Below are 18,433 nucleotides of genomic sequence, written 5' to 3'. Positions count from 1 at the left end.
TCCTAAGTGAATCTGAGGCCCCCAAATGATTAAAGCAGATACACAGAATTATAACAGGTAAAATTTTCATATTTGTGGGCAGGCCTTTTTTCCTACTCATTTGTTCATGTTTCTACTTCATTCAGCAATTCCTACTGAGCTGCTGTGCTGAATGAGAGCGCAAGAGTGAATAACATAGATTCTGGCCTTGTGACACTCACCACCCAGTGGAGGAAGGGCAAACAAACAAAAATGAGTGGAATGTGTAATGGGTCAGGAGATGGTAAATGCTACTGAGAAAAGCAGAGGACTAGAATTGAGAATGTGGGGACTGCACTTTTTAATAGGGTGGTCAGGGAAGCTTTTCAGAGTGCCGTTTGAAAACAGAAATGAGGAGTCCTCATCGTGGCTCAGCGGAAACGAATCTGACTAGTATCCATGAGGATGCAGGTTTGATCCTTGGCCTCGCTCAGGGGGTTAAGGATCCAGCGTTGCCGTGAGTTGTGGTGGAGGTGGCAGACGTGGCTTGGATCCTGCGTTGCTGTGGCTACAGTGTAGGCCGGCAGCTATAGCTCTGATTGGACCCCTAGCCTGGGAACCTACATATGCCCTAAAAACTGCATATGACTGCAGCCCTAAAAAAAAACCCAACAACAACAAGAAAAAACAAAAACAAAAAACGCAGAAATGAGGGGGAAGGGAAGGAAAGGGAGCCACATAGAGGTCTAGGGAAGAGTGTTCCTGATGGTGGTAATAGCTTGTGCAAAGGCCCTGAGGCTGGTCCATATGCCTGGTGAGCTGAAGATGCATCCAAAACCCAAAGTGGCTGAAGCCAAGTGAGGAGAGAGGGAGAGCAGGAGGAGAATGAGTCTGGAGTATGTAGAGCTCAGAGAGGTGAAGTGACTTGTCCAAGGTCACACAGCTGGAAAAATCACCTGGAGATATGCCTAGTAGCTTTCTGCTTTCCAGTGGCCTTCAGTGCTGGGATGTGGCCAAAATATCCCTGGTCAAGGGGATGCAACTCAGTTCTGATTTGGAGAAATCAAGTCCTGGTGATTTTGCCCCACATCTTCTGAACAAAAGGAGACTAGCCATGCTCACTGTCTGCCCTGGTATCAACCCCACCTCCAGTACCTTGTGAGCAAGGTCAGGGGCACATGTGTGCATCGGGGAGGGGAAAGAAAGATTACTACACCTTTGGCTCTTAGGAACACTGCCCCTTCCTCCTGGAAGCCTTCCTGCCTGCCTGAAAGCTATGATTGCCAGATAAGATACAGGATGGCCCAAGGACATTTTTTTAATTAAATTTTTTCTTTGAGATAAAAGTTATGCAGAGAGCCCATGTACCTTTTACCCAGTTTTCCTCAGGGGGAGCATCTTTCAAAAGTAGTGCTGAACAATATCAAAATCAGGATATTGGCACAATCTATCTATCTTGTGCAGATTTCCCCAGTTTACTTTTGCGTGCATGTGAATGTATGTTTTGTTCTATGCAATTTTATCATGTATGTGGGTTCACGCCTCGACCATCACTGTTACTATACAGAACAGTTCCATAACTCTAAGGATCTCTCATGCAACCCTTTTTTTAAATCACACTCACTTCCTTCTCTCTCTCCCTCATTAACACTTGGCAACTACTAATCTGTTGTCTCTTTCTATAATTTTGTCTTTTTGAAAATGTTATACAAATGGAATCATGGCGTATATAACCTTTTGGGATTGGCTTTTTCACTCAGCATCATTCTTTGGAGAGTCATCCAAGTTGTTGGGAATATCAAGTGTCAATAGTACCTTGCTTTTATTTCTGAGTAGTGTTCCTTGGTATGGGTGTACCACAGTTTATGTACCACTCAGCCATGGAGAACACCAAGGTTTCCAGTTTGGGGCTATTAGGAATAAAGCTACTGTTAATATTTGTTCACAGCTTTGTTTGTTTGTTTGTTCTTTTTTGGGCTGCACCTGTGGCGTATGGAACTTCCCAGGCTAGGGGTCAAATAGAAGCTACAGCTGCCAGTCTATGCCACAGCCACAGCCACAGCAACATGGGATCCAAGCCACATCTGTGAACTACACCACAATTCACCATGGCAACACCAGATCCTTAAACCACTGAGTGAGGCTAAGGATTGAACCTGCATCTTCATGGGTACTACTCAGGTTCATTACTGCTGAGCCAAGACCTGGGGAACTCCCTTGTTCATAGGTTGTTGTGTGAACAAAAATTTAGCTGGGATAAATGCCCAAGAGTGCAATTGCAGGGTTGTATGGTAAGTGCATATGTAGTTTTCTAAGACTCTGCCAAACTGTTCTCCAGAGTGGCTGTAACATTTTACTTTTTTTTTTTTTTTTTTTTTTTTTGTCTTTCTGCCTTTTCTAGGGCCACTCCCGCGGCATATGGAGTTTCCCAGACTAGGGGTCTAGTCGGAGCTGTAGCTGCTGGTCTACGCCAGGGCCGCAGCAACACGGGATCCGAGCCATGTCTGCGACCTACACCACAGCTCACAGCAACGCCTGATCCTTAACCCACTGAGCAAGGCCAGGGATCGAACCCGCAACCTCATGGTTCCTAGTCGGATTCGTTAACCACTGCGCCATGATGGGAACTCCATATTTTACATTCTTATCAGCAATTTATGAATATATCCAGTTTCTCTGCATCCTCGTCAGCATTTGATGTTTTCGCTATTTTTAATTTTAGCCACTCTGACAGGCGTCCCAATTAAATTTGAATTTCAGGTCATCAACAAATACCCTTTTAGGGGGTTAAAGTGTATTTTATGCAATATTTGGGAATACACTGATACTAAAAAATAATTCGTTGTTGGGGTTCCTGTTGTGGCTCAGTGGGTAAAGAACCTGACTATTATCCATGAGGATGCAGGTTTGATCCCTGCTCAGTGGGTTAAGGATCCAGCATTGTGGCAAGCTGCAGTGTAGTTCACAGATGCAGCTCAGATCTGGCGTTGCTGTGGCAGTGATGTAGGCTGGCAGCTGCAGCTCCAGTCCAACCCCTAGCCTGGGAACTTCTATATGCTGAGGGAACATTCCCCCCCCGCCAAAAAAAAAAGATTCACTGTTGCTCTGAAATTCAAATCAAGCTTGGCATCCTATTTATTTTGTTATTTTTGCTAAACCTGACAACCCTACCCCCAAACCCATGTGCTTTTCTCTGCCCTTTCTCTGCCCCAGACCTCGTAAAAACTCTGTCGCTTTTGAGGCTTGGAAGAGGAGGGGGCCTTGAAGACCAAATCTTTCCAAGAGCCCTCAGGTGGGAGGTAAGATATAGCTGCTGCTTTTCTGAGCCATTTCATTCTGTTATTCAGAGGCTTGATGATTTTGATTTTTTTCTGTTTCTTTGGATAAGGAAGCTGAGGATTCAAAAGGTGATATAATTTGCCCTGGGACGCAGGGCCAGAAATGGGTGCCTGCAGAATTTGTTTTTTGGGGTTTTTTTTGGGGGGGTTGTTTTTTTTTTTTTTTTTTTTTTAGGGCCACACTTGCAGCATATGGAGGTTCCCAGCCACAGGTTTGGATCAGAGCTACAGCTGCCGGCCATGGCCACAGCCACAGCCACACATCTGTGACCTACACCACAGCTCATGGCAACACCAGATCCTTTAACCCACTGAGCAGGGCCAGGGATCAAACCCGTGTCCTCGTGGATACTAGTCAGGTTCCTTACTGCTGAGCTGCAAGGGGATCTCCTGGCTGCATGATATGGATTCAAAGTCTTTGTTTTGGGATCACTGCCTGCTGCCTCCTCTTCCTTCTCCCCTTCCTCCTCCTCCTCCTCCATTTCCTCCCCTCCATCCCCTTCCAGTGGAAAGGCTCTGACAAACCACCAGATCTTTCCCACTGAAGCCTAGGAGAGGGAAAGGCCGACAAGCATTGTGCCACAAGGTGGCACTGCTGGTCCCAGATTGGTATCTTGGTCAGTCTGCCCTCTGACCCTTCCATCCATCCATCCACCCACTTATCAAGTAGCCCCTATTATGTGCGAGCCAAGCCAAGCCTGGCCTGGTGGTGAGGACCCAATGATTCACTAAATATTCAGTCATTCAGCAAACAATTAATAAGCACCTGCTGTGTGCCATGATGGTGCTGAGCAGCCATGGGGACCCAGTCTTGACCTTTGCCTTCATGGCACTCAGAGTCTAGTGGGGAGACCTGTATGGGAACAGCAGGGCTCCATTTGGACCTTCATAGGCCTGAGGCACTTGTGCCATTGCAGACACCTATCTTCATGAAAAAATATTACAAATGATCTCTTACAATTGTGTTGGCATTATTTTATTCATTTTTTCTTCTGACTTTAAGAGAAATTAAAATGAAACGATTTTCAGAGTTCCCTGGTGGCTCAGTGGGTTAAGGATCTGGCATTGTCACTGCTGTGACTCAGGTTCAAAACCTGGCCCAGGAACTTCATGCTGTGGACATGGCCAAAAATGAAACCTTTCCATGGGTTCCAGAAAGTGTTGTGGGGAGTTACCTTGGTGGCATGGTGGGTTAAAGAACTGACACTGTCACTGCTGTGGCTCCCATTCAATCCATGGCCCTGGAACGTCTGCATTCCCCAGATTCAGCCAGAAAAAAAAACAAAAAACAAAAACAAAACAGAGGAGTTCCTGTCGTGGCTCAGTGGAAACAAATCCTACTAGGAACCATGAAGTTGAGGGTTCAATCCCTCGCTTCACTCAGTGGGTTAAGGATCTGGTGTTGCCATGAGCTGTGGTGTAGTTCGCAGATGCGGCTCAGATCTGGCGTTGCTGTGGCTGTGGCATAGGCTGGAGGCAACAGCTTCAATTAGACCCCTAGCCTGGGAACCTCCATATGCCGCAGGTGCGGCCCTAAAAAGACAGAAGACAAAAAAAAAAAAAAAAAAAAAAAAAAAAAGTGTTGTATACCATAAGTCTCTTGTGTCTGATAACAAGTTGGCTGTGGTAACTGGGTGGAAAAAAATGCAGGTGGTCAGGGCTGTGCTGGTCCACAGGCATGGTGAAGCCCAGAGGAGGCACTGGACTTAGGTGTAGGGGTGGCCTTGGAAGGCTTCTAGGAGGAGGTGATATCTAATCTGAGGCCTGAGAGATGAATGGAGTCAGTCAGGTGAAGATACTGGGGAGTCGTTCTAGGCAGAAGGAACTGAGAGAGTGATGGTGCAGAGGGTACAGAGTGAGACTTGGGGGTAGAATGTGGCCAGGGGCTGAAGAGTATCAGGGAGGAGAGACTGAGCTAGACAGGTTGGCAGGGTCAGACTGACAGAGTCCTGAGGACACTGGGGAGCTTGAGATGGTTCAGAAGCAGGGTCAGCAGAAGCATGTTAGAGCATTCAAAAGTGCTCTTGGGCCATCCTGTGGATAAAGGAAAGCTTGGCGAGAAAAACAAGCTCACCCGCTTCAGGTAAGTCTTAAAAGGTGGAAAGCAGGGGTGCAGGAGGACATTCTAAGCACAGTGATGGTTATTCATCCAGGAAGTATTAATTAAGTGCCTCTGGTGTGTCCTGCCTAGGGTACGGCAGGCAGTGAGCCAGACAGAATATCCCTGCCCTCATGGAACTGACATCCTTGTCGGGGTAGCAGACCAACACTCAACACACTCAACCCAGGGTGTATTAGAAGGTGATAGGAGTTGTAGAGAAAAATAGAGCAGGAAAGAAGGATGGGGAGTTAGGATGGTTTGAATTTTTTTTTTTTTTTTTTTTTTTGCTTTTTAGGGCCGCACCTGTGGCATATGGAGGTTCCCAGGCTAGGGTTCCAATTGGAGCTGCAGCTGCAGGCGTACACCACAGCCACAGCAATGCCAGATCCTTTTACCCACTGTGTGAGGCCAAGGATTGAACACTCATCCTCATGGGCACTAGTCAGTTTCATTACCGCTAAGCCACAATGGGAATCCCAGTTTGCAATTTTACATAAGGGAGACCTCACGGAGGAGGTGACAGCAGAGACCTGGGGGAGAGGAGGCTGTTGGACTAACTGTGTGGCTCTTGGGAGGAAGTATGCTCTGGGCAGCAGGAACGGCCTGTGCAAAGGCCCTGGGGCAGACCCTGCCTGGTGTGTTGGAGGAACAGCAAGGAGCTTGTGTGTCTGGAACACCAAGTGAGGGGGAGTGAGGGAGGAGGGGAGGGCAGGGCAGGGACGGGGACAGTTGGTGCAGGGCCTCGTGGGCCACGGGGAGGACTTGGACTTTTACTCCCAAAGGATGAGGGATGGAACCTGACTTGGGTTGGGGTGATAGGCCATACCTGGGGACCTCAGAGAACAGGTAGTTTTGGGGAAACCACAACACAGTTGAGGAGAGGGGGGCTGGAAGTTGGGAGCAGAGGTCAGAGCCAGGCTGGGGAAGGGGCTTCCAATGTTAAGCAGAGGTTTTAGGCCTTTACTGGGAGCAGTGGGAAGCAACTGTCAGATTCAGAGCAGGGGAGGCCCTGTTCAGGTCTCTGAGGATGGAGGGGTGGAACCTTTGAGAAGAAGGGTGGCGGAAGGTAACTGGGGGGCAGGCAGGGACTCATGGCCCTGTCTGCTGGCATGGGGGCAGAGAGGGATTAGACAGGTCATGGTTTGGAAGGTGAGGCTGACACGGGCTTCTGGCTGGGAGTCCTGTGTGAGGGTTGACAGCTGGGCCATCGCTGAGGCTGGGACTAGCAGAGGAACAAGTTTAGGGGGACCCCGGTAAGCAGTTTTGCCTCCCCCCGCCCCAGCCACTGGCCTAGGATTGCAGAGTTAGCAATTAAAAATATAGGACCCCTGGGAGTTCCCTGGTGGCCTAGCAGGTTAAGGATCCAGTGTTATTTCTGTGGCTTGGATTCGATCCCTGGCCCAGGAACTTCTGCATGCCATGGGCAGGGCCAAAAACATTGGACCCTCAGTTAAATGTGAATTTTAGATGCTCAGTGAATTTTTTTTGAGCATAAGTATGTCCCAAGGATTGCAAGGGACATACTTCCGCAGAGGAATTACTCATTTACCTGCATGACCTGTATTTTTTCTGGCAACCCTACCCCAGCCAGGACAGGCCTGCCCACATCTTCCCTGACATCGCAGCTCCGGCCAGTGGATGGACAGCCTGACCAACTGTGGCCCCAGTGAAGGCAAGGTTTTGTCTCCTTGGCCTGCTCACCATGGGAAGCTGGGGGTCTTTTTACATGCAGGCCCTGGCCCGTCCCCGCCCCCCCAGCCTGCGTGGCGCCATCTGTCCACTGCCCCCTGCGCCGCTTGGGGGAAGGGAGCTGCTCCCAGAGCCACTGCCCCCTGGGCGGGCCCCTTGCAAACCAGGCGAGTCCCACTGGACACCCCCAGCCCCAGAATGCAGGGCCAGGAGTCCAGGCAGCAGGAAGGTCTCCACGTGGCCTTTGTCCCCCTCCATCCTGGTGGCCCATCCAGCTTGGAGGCGGACATCAGACATCCCCTGGCCTTTCTGTGAAGTTCTGCCGGCTGAGCGGACAGACTTCCTTGTCAGAATGTACCGGAAGGACAGATGCCTAGGAGCGGCTGACCAGGAACCAGATCCTTCAGGGCCCGCCACCGCCCCCACACTGAGTGGCCCTGTGTGGGATGGCCAGGCCCAGAGGCTCTGGCCCAGCCCTCTGAGAGCCAGCTGCCAGGATGTGCCAGTCACGTTGGCGGGCAAAGAACACACAGTCCTTGGCTCTGCCGGCTGCCCCTTTGTTCCCAGGCGGAGGTGGGGGGCTGTTGTCCTGGCAACCAGCCCCTTCCCCCTCAGATGGTCCCTCGAAGTGAAGACTGGAGGCACCTGGGGCTGGGGGTTCTGGCCACAGAGGGTCCCCTGTCACCCAGGGCAGCAGAGAAGCCCCCTTGCCTCAGCTGGCCCTGCCTGCTCAGAGTTCCTATGTCCGGACCTTGAGGCGGGGGGGGGGGGGGGAACAGGTCACCCCCTTGGGATTGGAATTCCGGAGGTGGAAGCAGCAGGCTGGGGGTGGTGTGACACATTCCCAGCGGGGCTGGCGCCCTGCTGGCAGCTACTGCCCCCCCCCCCCCCCGCCGCCGCCTGTCTTGCGTCCCCGGCCCCCACATTGGAAGCTGCAGCTGGTGCGGGTTGGGGGGGATGTTATTTTGGGGGCTAGGGCAAAGGAGCCAGAGAGGCGCCTCCACCCGGCGGAGGAAGTGGGGCAGCCCAGCTGCATTCTCCCGTTGGCCCACCTGGCACAGCAGCCACCACTGGCCACCGCACAGGAAGTGTTCCCAGCGTCCGCCTGTGTGGTCCCCCCCCCCCCAGCATGAGGGGAGGCAGGCAGCAGGGAGGGTGCAGGGGCCACTGTTGTGGGCCAGAATCTTGCAGAAGACCCCAGCTGGGGTGATTCTGATGCCTCTGGGTCATGCTTACTCTGGCCGATACTGTTTATAGATGTGGATGAAGAGACTTCGGGAGGGAGGGGCTATTGATGAATCTGACTGCTGGAGGCTTTCAGAGGCTCAGAAAGGGAAGTGACTCCACCAAGATCACACAGCATATAAACCGCAGAGCGGGGAATCTCGGTGGCATTCAGAATTAGATACACTAACCTGAGTTGTGGCTCAGCAGTTTATGAACCCAACTAGCATCCATGAGGACATGGGTTCGATCCCTGGCCTCACTCAGTGTGTTGAGGATCCTACGTTGTAGTGAGCTGTGATGTAGGGTGCAGACACACCTCGGATCCCACATGGCTGTGGCAGCTATAGTTCCGATTGGACCCCTAGCCTGGGAACCTCCATATGCCGTGGGTGCAGCCCTAAAGACAAAAAAAAAAAAAAAAAAAAAAAAGCAGATACACCAACTCAACATAGGCTTCCAACCCTATAATGTGGACAGGGGGTCCCAGTTAGAGCAATCCTTGGGGTGTCTGGAGACATTTTTGGTCATTTCCACTTGGGGGGCTCCTGGCATCCACTGGGTGGGGTCAGGGAGGCTGTTCCACACCCCACAGTGCCCAGGACGGCCCCCCACAGGGAACAGTGCAGCCTCAAACGTAGAGCCTTGCTGAGGTGAACAATACCACTAAAATTAATAATAATGAGTATTATTAAATATAATCTTCATTTTATTTTATTTTTGGCCACACCGGGGCATACAGAAATTCCCTGGACCAGGGATCCAAGTGGTGCCACAGCAGTGACCCAAGCCAACACAGTGACAACACCGGATCCTTAACCCAGGAAACCACCAGGGAACTCCTTAATCTTCATTTTAAAGTTGAGGAAACGAAGGCCCAAAGAGCCTGTCTTTTGGACTCCTGGGTCCAGAGATCCATTCCCCTTGGCTGCTTCCTTAGCATCCTTTAAAGCTTTGCAGTGACGGAAACTGAGGCCCAGAAAGGAGAGATAAATGAAGCCCTGAACCCACAACCCCAGCACAGGGCCCTCTGCTCCTTTTCACAATTCAAGCCTGTGTAGCTGTGTGGGCTCAGACCCTCCCAGGTCCCTGTCCGAGCTTGGCCACTCACTGACACTGAGGGCCCTTGGCTGGTGATGTCAGTGACCTCAGCTTTGTGTTTCTGTGACAGGTTTCTTCCATCTTAGCTGAAGAGCGTCATAACCAGTGTGGTTGACGGAGAGGCAGTATGTACAGGGGTTAAGGGAGCTGCAAGCCCTTGGGCAAATCGCTGCTCCTCCCTGAGCCTCAGTGGTCCCATCTGTAAAATGGGGTGATGATTGGAGTGTCCGTCGTGACTCTGTGGTTAATGAATCTGACTAGGAACCATGAGGTTGTGGGTTTGATCCCTGGCCTTGCTCAGTGGGTTAAGGATCCAGTGTTGCCATGAGCTGTGGTGTAGGTTGCAGACATGGCTCAGATCCCGCGTTGCTGTGGCTCTGGCGTAGGCAGGTGACTACAGCTCTGATGAGACCCCTAGCCTAGGAACGTCCATGTGCCACAGGAGTGGCCCTAAAAATTGCAAAAAGACAAAAAAAAAGTGGGGTGATGATCATTGTCCCTAACCCACAGATGATGGAGAAGATTAAATGAGGTAGTACATCGCTTAGCATAGAGCCTGGGCCACAGTAAGCACCGTATAAGGGCAGATGATTTTGTTTGTTTGTTTGTTTCTCCTATGGCATATGGAGTGTCTGGGCCAGTGGTCAGATCCGAGTTGTGACCTGTGCTGCAGCTGCAGCAATGCCAGATCCTTTAACCCACTGTGCCGGGCTGGGGATTGAACCAGCATCCTGGTGCTGCAGAGATGCCACTGATCTCATTGTGCCACAATGGGAACTCCAGAGTTGGATGTTTTTTAAATTGTTCAATGTGGTTCAAATCTACATATTAAAAAAAAAGAGAGAGGAGTTCCTGTCGTGGCGCAGTGGAAATGGACCCGACTAGCAACCATGAGGTTGCGGGTTTGATCCCTGGCCTTGCTCAGTGGGTTAAGGATCCGGCATTGCCGTGAGCTGTGGTGTAGGTTGCAGATGTGGCTCAGATCTGGCGTTTCTGTGGCTGTGGTGTAGGCCGGTGGCTATAGCTCCGATTAGATCCCTAGCCTGGGAATCTCCACATGCCACAGGAGTGGCCCTAAAAAGCAAAAAAAAAAAAAACCAAAAAAAAACTACACATATATATACCATAAATTTTACCATTTAAACCATTTTTTAAGTGCACAGCTCAGTAGCATTAAGCACATTCATGCTGTAGCATTCCCACTATCCATCTCCAGGCCTTTCTCATCTTCCCAAAGCCAAACTCTGTCCCCATTAGACACTGACTCCTCATCCCCCTCTCCCATCCCCTGGCCCCACCATCCACTTCTTGTCTCTATGGATGTGACTCCTCCCGGGATTTCTCATGAACAGAATCACACAGTACTTGTCCATTTGTGTCTACTTCACTGAGTGTGATGTTCTCAAGGCTCATCCATGTTGTAGCATGTGTTAGAATCCCTTTCCTTTTTAAAGATGAATAATATTCCATTGTATGGATGGGCCACATTTGTTATCCATTCACCCATTGATGGACACTCAGGTTCCTGAACCAGGGTGGTGATAAGGGAAGGGTAACCGTCGAGAAGGATTTTGAAGGTGGATTCAGCAGAATTTGCCAACGAATTGGCTGGGGAATGTGGTTTTTAAAAATATGTCAACACATTTTTGACACTGCTTTAAAAATGTGGAGCCTAATTCTCTTCCCTGTGAGCGTGGGCTGAATTTAGTGACTTGTTTCTCACAAACAAAATATGGCGGAAGTGATTGTGTCAACCACCTGTGAGGCTTCTGAGATTGGGTCAGTAAAAGGCATCATAGTCTCCTTTCTTTCTCTCTCACATCACTTGCTCCAGGGGGAGCCAGATACCATATTGTGAGGACACCTAAGAAGCCCACATAGCAAGGACCTGAGGTCTCCTGCCCATAGCCATGTGAGGGAGTCATCTTGGAAGCAGTTTCTCTAGCCCCAGCTGAGCCTGTAATCACAACTGCATTTGGAAAAGCTGTCTCTTTGGTGACTGTATGAAGAATGGATTGTAGGGGGCAGAAATAAAAGCAGGACCACCTGGGAAGTGGCTACTGCAATAGTCCAGGTGAACATTGATGGTGGCAGGGGAGATGGAGCAAAGTGGATGGATGGGTTTCATAGTTATTTAGGAAGTAAGACAAACAGGAGTTGAGAGAATAAAAGGTCAGTGATGAAAAAAAAATTGTAGTATAGAATTAGCAAATTTGAAACAAACAAAAAAAAAAAAGGTCAGTGATGATCCTCAGGTAGGATCTTCATTGAAATGAGGAGTTGGTGGAGGCAGGGATGGGAGAAGATGAGATGGTAGGTTTAGCTATGGACATGTTGAGTCCATGTCCCTAAACTGTTCAAGGGCCTCCATACATGTATGAGAGACTAGAAGCTCTCAACTGGGGGGTGATTCTGCCCACCCAGGGGACATTTCACCACATCGGGAGAAATTTTTGTTGCCACAACTGGGGGATGGGAGTGCTACTGGAATATAAAAGCTGGAGGGTAAAAGCTGGAGATGCTGCTCAACATGCTACAATGCACAGGACTGTTCCCCATAGAAAGAATTATCTGACCCCAAAAGTCAATGGTGCGGAAGTGGAGAAATCCTAGGGTAAACCAATTGCTGGAATAGGAAAAATCCCAACTTCAGTAGAGACCATTTGTTCAGTAAAGTTTTATTTCTTGGATATGCAACCATCAATCAAGATCGAGTTTTCTGGGCAGCTCTCCTCCAAATAGTCCTCTCCAAGAAGCTGGCAAATGGAGAAAGCTTGAGCAAGGCTCTCATGAGAAGTCTTTAAAGGCTCAGGCCGGAAGTGACTTATATCATTTCCTCTTACGCCCATTAGTTAAATCAGTCACGTAGTTTTGCCTAAGTGCAAGGGATTCTGGGGAATGTAGTCCAGGCACATGCCCAGGAGGAATAAGGAAATCATTTGATGAAAAAGGAGCCAGTTTGTGCTACAGTATTATTATTGCCTTCATTATTTGTTGTTATTCAGACCTAACAGCTTCCTGAACTTATTTCTACTTGTGTTCTCTTTCAACTCTATCCCATCCATAGGGTCAGTGGAGTGACTTTTTCAAATCTGTTTTCTCAAACCCTCACACTTTAGCCAATCTTCAAAGGAAAGCATTCTAACCATTTCCCCATAAGCCACAGGATCAAGTCCAATGCCCTTGATGCAGCGTTTCTAGAGTTCAAAATGTTGAGCAAGCAGTAGGATGGGCAGGAATGAAATTTTGAGATCATCCATGTTTCAAGACTTTGCAGAGGAGGGTGAGAAGGTCTGTCCTGGCATTGCTGAAAGGCTTCCTGGAAGAGGTGGCATGAGGGCTGTGGCTTTGAAGAAAGCAGAAGCTCCAAATGCGAAATCTGAGAAGTGGGAAAAGAAGGGTGTGGCATCAGGGAAGTCAAAGGGAGAGATCATATGAGTAAAAAGGAAATGGTCAGCTCTAAGGAGTGCTGAGGAGAGGCTAGAGAGGTAGCAGGGGTGAGGGGATGGAGTAGGGAAGGCCCCTCCTTGCAGAATAATGCAGGTAGCAAATATAGGATTCTATAGAATTAGAAAAATCACTGTTTGGGGGAGTTCCTGTCTTAGCACATCAGAAACGAATCCAACTAGGAACCATGAGGTTGCAGGTTTGATCCCTGGCCTCGCTCATGCATTGCCATGAGCTGTGGTGTAGGTCGCAGATGCAGCTAGGGTCTGGCATTGCTGTGGCTCTGGCATAGGCCAGCAGAAACAGCTCCGATTAGACCCCTAGCCTGGGAACCTTGATATGCCGTGGCCCTCAATAGCCAAAAAGAAAAAAAAAAGAAAAATCATTATCTTGCAACTACTAGTGTAGTAGCTTATTCAAGCAAGGGGTATCCACCAATACAAAAACCACTGGGTGAACGTTTACAAGATCCTAGGTGGTCACACAGTCTTGGAATATCTTTCCCCCAGATTGCTCATCAATTACAAAAGGGAAACGGCACCTGTAATAGGGAGATCTGGTCAATACCATCAGAACCAAGTGATCAAGATTCCCATCATCAACAGCAAGGCAACAGGGTGACATCATGTGCCTCCTGGTACCTTGCACTGAGGAGGACTCAGCATCACCTCTGAAATCTCACTGCTTGGAATGGGCAACCTGACTCTCATCATGAGAAAACATCAGACTGTGGGAGATTCTACAAGACAGCCAGCCCTTGGAGAATGACCATCGTGAAGCAAATAAAAAGACAGAGAGATGCTCTAGATTAAAAATAAGACTTCGAGGAGTTCCCATTGTGGCTCAGAGGGTTAAGAACCCAACTAGTATCCATGGGGAAGAGGGTTCAATCCCTGGCCTCGATCAGTGGGTTAAGGATTGGGTATTGCTGCAAGATGCAGTGTAGGTTGCAGATGTGACTTGCATCTGGCATTGCTGTGGCTGTGGTTGTGGCGGAGGCTAGCAGCTGCACCACTAATTCGAGCCCTAGCCTGGAAACTTCCATATGTTGCAGATGTGGCCCTGAAAAAAAAAGAAAAAAGAAAAGAAGACTTCAAGAGATGTGACAAGAAAATGTCATTCCCAGGAATTCTCTTGTGGCTCAGCAAGTTAAGGATCTGGCTTTGTCACTGCTCTGACTTTGGTTACTGCTGTGGTGTGGGTTCAATCCCTGGCCCAGGAAATTCCACATGCCATGAGTGAGGCCAAAAAAAAAATATATATATATATACATATACACTTTTCCATAGGAATTGGAATATTCTGAGGTAAAAAGTCTAAGACAATAAAAGAAGGACAAGGACAGTTAGGACACGAAGGTCACTGGGAACTTACTGGTGAGCTATCAGAATTGGAGAAGCCCATGGAAGGGACACATACTCTACAACTCATAATTGACATCTGGCCGGCACTTGCTGTGTTCCAGAAGTTCTTCTATAATTGGTGCATGTACTAGCCCTTTTAATCATCTCCAAACTGTAGAGATGAACACTATTCTTCTTTCCATTTTACAGATGGGAAAACTGAGGCCCAGAGAGGAGAAATCCCTTGTCCCACACAGAGGGAAGTAAGGATAGTATAGTGAGGTGGGAAAGAATCTGAGTGCCCCAGCCCCATTCACAGGTGCCCCCCTGCAGCCTGACAACACCCCAGCCATGAGGGGCAGTTGCCAGCTGGCTTGCGATCCATCTCTGGCATTCCTGAAGTGCTCTGTCCTGCCATCTAAAATAAGCAGAGCCCTGAACACTGTTGTTGTAGGTTAACAATCACTTGTTACATATGTAATAAGCTCTCTCGGGTGCTGGGGCAATGCTGGAGCCCTAAGGAGGACTCCCCTGCGGCAACCCCACCTCAGATTCCTCCACACATGGGACAGAGCTGGACAAAGGCCTCTGGAGTGCAAGTGGTCAGGACCAGATGGAGGAAGGCACTGGGACTGGAGAGCCCACTGGAGGGCAAGAAGCATGGCTGGAAGGCTTCCTGGAGAAGGTGGCATTGACTCTACCACTTTGAAGAACACAACCCTTTTGGACCTAGTTCTGGGGATGTGGGGATGGCTCACAGCTGGCCTCCAGAGCCTCAAGAATTCTCAGGTTAAGGACACTAGGGTAAGGAAAATCATTCTCACCCCTCCCCAAAAAAGTCTTTCTGAGTTTTGAGAAGTAGATCAGATGAAGGATACCACCTCAGGGTTGGATCCTTTGGTCCAATTCAAAGGGAAGATCTCATACCCAAAGCAACAGAGGTACCTCCCCACCCTGGCCCAGTAGTGACCCCCTTCAGGGAGCCAGGACCCCCACCCAAGCTGTTTTGGAGATGCCCTAAAAACGTGGATGAAAGTGAGAGATCACTCCCATAAAAAATTTTTTTAAAAGAGAGACTCGGGGAGTTCCTGTTGTGGCTCAGTGGTTAACAAACTGACTAGTATCCATGAGGACTCGGGTTAAGGATCTGGTCTTGCCATGAGATGTGGTGTAGGTCGCAGACGCAGCTCGGATCCAGCGTTGCTGTGGCTGTGGTACAGGCCTGTGGCTGTAGCTCTGATTGGACCCCTAGCCTGGGAACCTCCATATGCCTCAGGTGCAGGCTTAAAAAGACTACCAGGAGTTCCCGTCGTGGCGCAGTGGTTAACGAATCCGACTAGGAACCATGAGGTTGCGGGTTCGGTCCCTGCCCTTGCTCAGTGGGTTAACTATCCGGCGTTGCCGTGAGCTGTGGTGTAGGTTGCAGACGCGGCTCGGATCCCGTGTTGCTGTGGCTCTGGCGTAGGCCGGTGGCTACAGCTCCGATTCGACCTCTAGCCTGGGAACCTCCATATGCCGCGGGAGCGGCCCAAGAAATAGCAACAACAACAACAACAGCAAAAAAAAAGACAAAAGACAAAAAAAAAAAAAAAAGACTACCAAAAAAAAAAAGAGAGAGAGAGAATCAGAAAATAATTAAATATATGCATTCTACCCTCACTGCCCCCCCTCAAAGAAGTTTAATCTAAAACAGTATCTCTGGGCATTCCCATTGTGGCACTGTTGGTTATGAACCTGACTAGTATCCATGAGGATGTGGGTTCGATCCCTGGCCTTGCTCAGTGGGTTAAGGAATTGGCATTGCTATGGGTTGTGGTGTAGGTTGCAGACGCAGCTTGGATCCAGTGTTGCTGTGGCTGTGGTGTAGGCCAGAAGCTGTAGCTCCAATTGGACCCCTAGCCTGGGAACCTCCATATGCCATAGGTGCAACCCTAAAAAGCAAAAAATATATAAAATAAAATAAAAAGTAAAACAGCATCTCTGGAGTTCCCACTGTGGCACAATGAGATCAGCAGTGTCTCTGGGGTCCCAGGATGCAGGTTCGATCCCTAGCCCTGCACAGTGGGTTAAAGGATCTGGTGTTTTCGCAGGTCACAACTTCAGCTCGTATCTGATCCCTGGCCCAGGAACTCCATATGCCACAGGATGGCCAAAAAATAAAATAAGTAAAACAGCATCTCTGCATCTTCCAGGATGCTGGGATGCCACGGGGCCCACCATTCATGTATATATGCCTCCTGTCTGCAAAGTTGATGGAGGCCCCGTGGCAGGTGAGGATTATTTGGTGCAATGGGGGTGCCTGAAGAAATATTTCAGAGTCATTAGCCCAGAAAAACTCTGGCCTATTCCTTCATTCCTGACTACACAGGATGTAGTGGGCCAATGCAGATGCTTTGGGGACCTAATGGAGTTTTAAGATTTAAAGTTGGGGAGTGTGATGGCCTAATTTGTGCAGGGTCTTTTAGTTGCTTAGGGAATCAGATTGCCAGGTAAAATAGAGGGTGCTCAGGAGTTTCCGTCGTGGCTCAGTGGTTAACAAGTCCGACTAGGAACCATGAGGTTGCGGGTTCAATCCCTGGCCTTGCTCAGTGAGTTAAGGATCTGGCGTTGCCGTGAGCTGTGGTGTAGGTCACAGATGTGCTCAGATCTGGTGTTCCTGTGGCTCTCGCATAGGCTGGCGGCTACAGCTCCGATTCGACCCCTAGCCTGGGAACCTCCATATGCCTCAGGAGTGGCCCTAGAAAAAGCAAAAAGACAAAAAAAAAAAAAAATAGAGGGTGCTCAGTTAAATTGGAATATCAAATAAACAACAAATGATTTTTTTTTTTTCTTTTTAGGGCTGCACCTGTGGCCTATGGAGGTTCCCAGGCTAGGGATCTAATCGGAACTGTAGCCGCCGGCCTACACCTCAGCCTCAGCAATGCAGGATCCAAGCCGCGTCTGCTACCTACACCACAGCTCACGGCAATGCCAGATCCTTAACCCACTGCAGGAGGCCAGGGATCAAACCCGCAACCTCGTGGTTCCTAGTTGGAGTCGTTAACCACTGAGCCACGATGGGAACTCCAACAAATGATTTTTTTAAAGCATAAGTATATCCCAAATATAGTGGGGGGTCATACTTATGCAAAAAAAAAATTGTTCTCAGAGGTCCCTGGTGACCTAGGGGATCTGCTGTTGTCACTGCTGTGGTGTGGGTTCGATCCCTCGCCTGGGAACTTCTGCATGATGTGGCCGAAAAAACTATTGTTCTCCTAAAAGTTGAGCTTAGCTGGGTGTCCTGAATTTCTGTTTGCAGAAAGGATAGAATGTGGAGTCAAGGTCAGGAGTCGGAAGACCCAGGTGCAGGTGAATGCACTGCTTCAGCTGATGGATGGTTGCAAGGTGAAGGCAGAGGAGGAGAGAGGAACAGGAGTATTCCAGGGGAGGTTTTGGAGATTATGGCTTGTTAATGGATACAATGTGGGTGGATGAGACAGCACACCTTGGACTTTTAACCTGAGTGAAATGGGGGCATCCCTGGTGGGGGGTGTGAGCAGAGAAGGGATGTACTTTGACTTGGGTAAGAGGCTGGAGACCCAGCCCAGGGACCCAGCCCAGGGACCCATCCCCATAAATGGCCCCAGCCTGGGTCTCTCCCACCCCCCAGCACTGTTGATATTTGGGTCATTCTCTCTTGGGAGCTGCCCCGGGCACTGTGGGGTGTGGAGCATCCCTGGCCCCACCCACCGGATACCAGGAGCGCCCCCCCCCCCCGCATTTCCAAGGAGCAACAGATACAACCAGACTTTGCCAGCATCCTCTGGAGGGCAGGGTCCCAGTTGGGGACCCCTGATCAAGGCACTGTAAGATCCAGCAAAGAGATGGGTCTGGGGTGCTAGATGGTGTGAGGTCTGAGAAGGATTTGTAACTTCCCTTTGTCCTTTCCTAGCATTTAGTGATCTCTCTCTGTCTCCATCTCTATCTCTCTCTCTTTTTTTCTTTTTAAAGCTGTACCTACGTATGTGGAAGTTCCCAGTCTAGGGGTTGAATCGGAGCTGAAACTGCTGGCCTACACCATAGCCACAGCAACTTGGGATCCAAACCTCGTCTGTGACCCCATGGCAACACTGGATCCTTAACCCACTGAGTGAGGCCAGGGATCAAACCCGGATCCTCATGGATACTAGTCAGGTCCTCAATCCACTGAGCCACAGCAGGAACTCCTAGTGATCTCTCTCGGGATGGGAGAA

The sequence above is a fragment of the Sus scrofa genome, chromosome 2 (assembly GCF_000003025.6).
Source record: "Sus scrofa isolate TJ Tabasco breed Duroc chromosome 2, Sscrofa11.1, whole genome shotgun sequence".
NCBI classification, from domain to species: Eukaryota; Metazoa; Chordata; class Mammalia; order Artiodactyla; family Suidae; genus Sus; species Sus scrofa.
This window is presented reverse-complemented; position numbering follows the sequence as displayed.